The sequence below is a fragment of the Amblyomma mixtum genome, chromosome 2, assembly GCF_055824585.1.
Source record: "Amblyomma mixtum isolate Tamu chromosome 2, ASM5582458v1, whole genome shotgun sequence".
Taxonomy (NCBI): Eukaryota; Metazoa; Arthropoda; class Arachnida; order Ixodida; family Ixodidae; genus Amblyomma; species Amblyomma mixtum.
In genome coordinates this window covers 133,138,349-133,144,821 of record NC_143013.1, presented here as the reverse complement: position 1 = coordinate 133,144,821, position 6,473 = coordinate 133,138,349, and positions in this window count along the sequence as shown.

The following is a 6,473-nucleotide window of genomic DNA, read 5'->3' as shown; positions in this document are numbered from 1 at the left end:
ATGAAACCAGGCAATATAACAGAGAAGAGTAGATAAATACCTTTGAAATGAGGAAGCACTCAAACAGCGTTATCGTCGAACACCGTTTACGGATTAGCGGAGATGAAAAGCATTTCCTTGTCAGATAGAAATACTGAGGCAGCACTGACGCACGTATCTTCTTTTTGCGAATGTTTATTGAACGCCTCCATAATTTCCCTAGCAAGCTGATCTTTGTGGCAATCAATGACAACAGAGCTTTTGACATCCGGATAACAGCCAGCGCAGCCTTTTGCAAGTGGACCTCATTAGACCACGTGATATCGGTGAGTTGGCAGGTGTGTTGGCCACATGACAGGGCCGAGGGCGGTGGAAGTCAGTTGGCAGCTGCGCTTGGTTGTATGCAGACGGGTCAAGAAAGCTCCGCGTATCATGTTAGTATGGAGACAGAAACAACGCCGTGTGTGTCTGCCGTAGGGTAAACTCCCTCAAGGGGAGGGCCGGTCACCGAAGTACGTCGCTGCCAGTGGAGTATTGGCGCGCACAGGCTCAGCGAATGCGGCGAGCAGCCATGACAGAGGAGAAGCAGGCCAGATCGAATTTTGAACACAAAATATAATTGTTCACATATTTTTATTATCTGTACTAGAATACTTCAGGCTAACAAAGAGCAGATGCTCCGTTTCATTTTTGTCAACATTCTGCAAGCTGAGTTATAGCCATCTGCACTGAAAGAACACAATGAAGCCTCTGTAACAGTAAATCCGTGACGTAACCACGTGATCGCCAGTACCTTAATCGAGCACCAGCTGAAGCAACCAGCTGTCGGCGATTCTCCCTGCGGCGGGCTCGGCGACAAGCTTCTTTCCTCGCCGAAATACGCTCACGACGCACGGATGGCAAGCTTCATGATACACGCTGCAGGCGCCCTAAGTAATTTTTTAGGAGGCAATTCGTGAACTCTCCCGTGCGACACATACCAGCTCACCTAGTAGATCTAGCGCAGTTAGTCAAATTCACGGACGATCAATGCAATTGGTGCGGAGGGGAATGAGTTATCAGCTAAATTGGTTTTGAGGGGGGGGGGGGTGAAAAACTTTAATCAAAGAGAGCTTGAGGGTTAAAAAAAACCCTGCTGCATGGTCGGTATCCTTAGTCCGGGACACCGCATGACGAGGCCCCGTCTCGCGCCCGCTTGACCAGAGCCCTTTGGGACTCCAGTGTGGAGCAGTTGAGGAGGGCAGTCTCCCATGCATTTCGGGTGGGGGTGGGGGAGGGGGGAAGGTGAGGATTCTGAGTACATGCCCACACCATGTGAAAGATATCGCAGATCTCTCCACAGTGCGGGCAGCGCCCATCTGTGTTCGGATCGAAGTGTTTTGCTATTGCAGGACAGAGAAGGGTTCCTGTCTGCAGGCGCCGCAGAGTTCGCTCCTCCGCCTTACTCAGCCCCTTGGCGGGTGCCGGGTAGAGACGGTGGCTGTCGCAATAATAAATTAGGATTTCGCGGAACCGCAGAAGCGGTTTATGAGCTTCTGAGCCATGAGAGCTAGGATGAGGAGCCCGGTATGTGAGCGCTCGGGCGGCCGCATCAGCGGCCTCATTGCCTCGTAGACCCTGGTGGCCAGGAGCCCAGATCACTTTTGTGCGAGTTGGATCGGCGAGAGCGCGTCTTAGAATTTGCGAGGCAAGAGGTGATATTTCGCCTGCAAGATAATGTTCACAGGCCCGGCGAGAGTCTGTGATTACCGTTTTCGATTTTGGATCGGCGGCAGCGAGAGCTATTGCGACTTCCTCCGCTCGTGTTGAATTTGGGGCCCGAAAAGATAGCCCATCGACATTCATTCCCTGGTGGACTACGGCAGCCGTGAAGAATCCCGCGGGCGACGGCCCTGTGATGTCCACGTAATAGACGCCCTCTTTATAACCATATTGCCTCTCAAGCGTGCGAACCCGCGCTTGTCGTCTGCCTTCATGTGAAGCCATGTCCATGTTACGCGGGAGCGGAGCGACCAAGAGCATGTGGCGCCACAGCACCGGGATGTTCTCCGTCCCCTCTGGTATGCATGTGTGTTGGATGTGTAAGCGGTTTAGCAGGCGGCGCCCAGGCACCGTCTGCGATAGCCGCGTATATTGGTTCACGAGGTGGGCCTCCCGCAACTCCTGATAGGAGTTTACCACTCCCAACGCCTTCAGTTTGGCGTTGGAGGTAGCCACCGGGAGGTCCAGTGCTCGCTTTGTTGCCTTCCTGATGATGGCGTCAATGCGCTCGAGGGGGGGAATGGCACGGTACCTGTCTCACATATCGGTGGACACCTCAACCGCGCTATAAGGTAAGGTATAAAGGAGGGATTGAGAGAAGAAAGAAAGAAAGAAAGAAAGAAAGAAAGAAAGAAAGAAAGAAAGAAAGAAAGAAAGAAAGAAAGAAAGAAAGAAAGAAAGAAAGAAAGAAAGAAAGAAAGAAAGAAAGAAAGAAAGAAAGAAAGAAAGAAAGAAAGAAAGAAAGAAAGAAAGAAAGAAAGAAAGAAAGAAAGAAAGAAAGAAAGAAAGAAAGAAAGGTGCTGTACTGGAGGTTTCCGCAATAATTTCGACCACCTCGGGATCTTTAACGTGCACTGACATCGCACAGCACAGGGGCGCCTTTTGCATTTCGCCTCCATCGCAAGAACTCCTTTGCCGACACCATGTTCGGTTTCCGACCCAGTAAGTCCGCACAAGACATCCTTTTACAGCTTCATCACGAGGTTCTCGAACCCATAGAGCACCCACACAACGACAAAATAGTCCTAGCACTCGATCTCAAGGGTGCGTTTGACAATGTTAAACACGGCGTCATACTAAAGCACCTTAGCGAGACCAACTGTGGTCCTCGTACATTCAATTACATCAAAGATTTCTTAACAGACCGCTTGGCCTATATACGTATAAAAGAGACCGAGTACGGCCCGTTTGAGATGGGAACGCGGGGCACACCACAAGGCGCTGTGTTGTCCCCGCTTCTCTTTAACATTGCTATGATGTATCTCCCGGCACAGCTGGTGGCTGTCGGCGGTGTTCAGCATGCGCTGTACGCCGATGACATCACCATCTGGGCCACTACGGGAAACATAGGAGAGATGGAGGAATGCCTGCAAGCAGCAGCGAGCATAGTTGACCACTATGCCACGTACTGCGGCCTCCAGTGCTCCCCGTCCAAGTCTGAATTTGTGCATATTCGATCTTCTCCGAAATGCAAAATCTCCGTTCAGCTTTCTCTCGCAAGCGGCCCCATCCGTGAAGCGAAGGAGCTACGAATACTCGGTCTCTTCATTAATCAACATCGTAAGGCAGACACAACTCTTGCCAAACTCCGCAAAGTCGGCGACCAGGTGGGCCGAATGGTTCGACGCGTTTCCAACAAGCGAGGAGGGTTGCGAAGTAAGGATGCGATGCGGCTCGCGCATGCCTTCGTAACTAGTCGAGTACTGTACTCGACTTCTTACCTCCGCTTACGGAAACATGACGAAGATCACTTGGAGACTGCACTCCGCAAAATTTTCAAGACAGCCCTCGACCTCCCGATATCCACTTCCAACGCGCGACTCCTCGCGTTGGGGGCGGTGAACACCTATCGAGAACTCCGCGAGGCGCATCTCGTTAACCAATACACGCGTCTCGCCAGAGACCGCGTCCGGTCGCCGCCTCTTGGACCGGTTACATATCAGACATGATCACCATACCATGGAACGGGTTCGAGTGCCAGAACTGTGGAGAAGCGCCCTCTACGTTCGACCCCTTCCGACTAAGATGAACAAGGAGGACCATAATGGCCGGCGCCAGGCGCGGGCGAATGCCCTGCCCCGCCACTATGGCTCAAAGAAACACGTCTTATACGTCGACATTGCAGGCCCCTACCGCTCCGGGGGGGAATGGTACACGGCTGCAGTCATACACGAGGGAAAACAGGTGGACGGCCTCTCGTTCAGAGCGCCCAACTCAACGCATGCGGAGGAGGTGGCGATTGCCCTCGCAGCCTCCGATCCCGACTCTAAATTCATCCTCACAGACTCTCGCGGAGCCTGTCGTAAATTTGAGTTCGGTTGGATCACTCCACTCGCTCACCAAATTTTACACCGCAGTACTCGCGACGGCGATCCAACTCATCGCTCAATCATATGGGTCCCCAGCCACCAAGGCATGCCAGGTAACGAAGCCGCCCGCGCACTCACTCACCGGGCACCAGGCGTCCCTTGGGAGGAGCTTAACCCAGATTACAGCCCTCTCCTTTCTTTTAAAGAAATTACTGAGCACTATCGTGCCGAACACCGGCGATACCCAGTTCCTATGAAATGACTGGGTAAAGCTGGCGAACGAATTCTCCTCAGGCTCTTTACAAACACCATGCTGTGCCCGGCGGTTCTCAAGCACTTTAATCCTTCTTTTGACGGCCGCTGCTCATTCTGTGCGGAGGTGGCCGACACCTTCCACATGGTTTGGGCATGCAGAAAAAATCCTTCTCTCCCCCCAATCACCCCTTCCCCTACCCGAGAGGACTGGGAGGCGGCCCTGCTCAGCTGCCAGGAACTATCGTCCCAACAGGCCCTGGTTCGGCGGACTTGTGTAGCGGTCTCGACCAACGGGATCCCAGAATGAGGGACTCCGCCTAGTATTGTAAGGGGTGAGACTCATTAGGGGCCTCTCCCCGAGCACCTCTCTGTAAATTACTAAATAAATGCTATTCACCCCCACCACCATCGCAACGCGATCTAACACGGGTACTCCGGGTCAGTCGCCGAGCGCTCTAACCACTGAGCCACCGCGGCAGGTGGAGTCCGATTTCGTGAGCGCACTGACTCGTTGCGCCATATTTGCTCAATCACGCCAGCTAGCGCGGCTGGCAGAGTTTGAGGCGCCCTCGGTGCTCAGCGCGCGGACTAGTGCCACAGCACGGGAGGATGCCAGCTTAACACGGAGGGAGGAAAGCAGCTTCTCATGTTTCCCAACTGTTAGAAATCATCTGGGATATTGTCCAGTTTCTTCAAATGAGATGTCAAGTTGAATCAAGCGTTTGATCAAATGCTATCAAGCGTAGGCATTAAACCGGCCACGCGTTCGAACTTGGGCTGGCACGTGCAAGCAGTCGTGCGCTTTTACACGGATGAAAGTTGATTAACACGACGATCTCCAAAGCACCGCAAAGGAAAAGCTCTTCTCAATCATTCCCTCACACTTTTTTTTGTTCCACGCACTGTGAAGGAAGTCTGTTTTGTCTTTGTGCCTGGTCATTCGAATGTCTGGTTGAACGATGTGGCTGATTTATAGGCAAGGTCGGCTCTCGGTTCCCCTGTGATCTGTCGGGCCCCCTCACTTCCTGTTGGAGATTTGCTGCTTCCAGCGGTTCTAACATATCTCAGCCAGCTTCCGTGATCCGTTGCTCAATACCACGGATTTAAGCACCCTTGGAATGTCCGGTCATATACATCATGAGTGAGGTATCAGTGACGCTTTTGCAATGCAGAATTCTCCACCTAAATTTGTATTTATGCAGATGTGAGTTCGCCAAGACAAACCTTTGCGACACATGCGCGGAAGTTGAAACAACACAACATTTTCTCTTCTCTTTCCGGCTGTTCGCACTTCAGAGAAATAATTATCTGGAGGTCCCTCTTTCGAGTTCAGGGCTCCCTGTTTCACTCACAGTTCCCTCGTTCGGAGCTAATATGGTTGCAAATATGGTTGCTAGAGCGACGAAGGACCCCTCTCAGCCACCCAACACGAGTCCTGAACCATATTCAACCCCCATCAAGACATTTCCAGCAGACCGGCATGGACCTGCTTGGCCCTACCTGACCCGCTACGCTAATGCAAAACCCCTGCCGAACAGAACAGCAACAGAACTCACCAAAATTTTTGTGGAGTGCATTCTACTGCGACACGTACGGCGCCCCCGAAGTGCTCATCACCGACAGAACCACGGCAGAGCTGACGCAAGCCATCCTCCGCTTCAGTCAGACAAGCCACCGGTGGACGACGGCGAACCATCTGCAGAGCAATGGACTTACGGAACGTCTGAACAAAACTATCGCTGACATGCTCGCCATGTATGTGTACGCCAAACAACACCTAGGATGCCATCCAACCCTACGTCGTCTTTTCGTACAATACCGCTGCGTAGGAGACCATCCAGAATGACTCAGTTTAGGCGCTCGTCCGCGGTAGGAAGGCAACCACCGCGCTCGGCGCAATGCTTCACCGATGAAGACAACATCGACGTCGCCGCCTACCTTCAGCGCGCAGAAGACCGACGACTTGCCCGGCTCTGGGTGAAGGACGAACAGGGTCTGACGCTATAACCTATGCCGACACCACGCAGAATACAAGCCGGGTGACCTTGTATGTGTGTGGACGCCCATTCGCCAGCGCGGACTGTGCGAAAAACTTCTGCGCTGTTACATCGGCCCGTACAAGAGCATCGGCCCTCTTGTAGAGCTTGACTACGAAGTTGCCCCTAACGG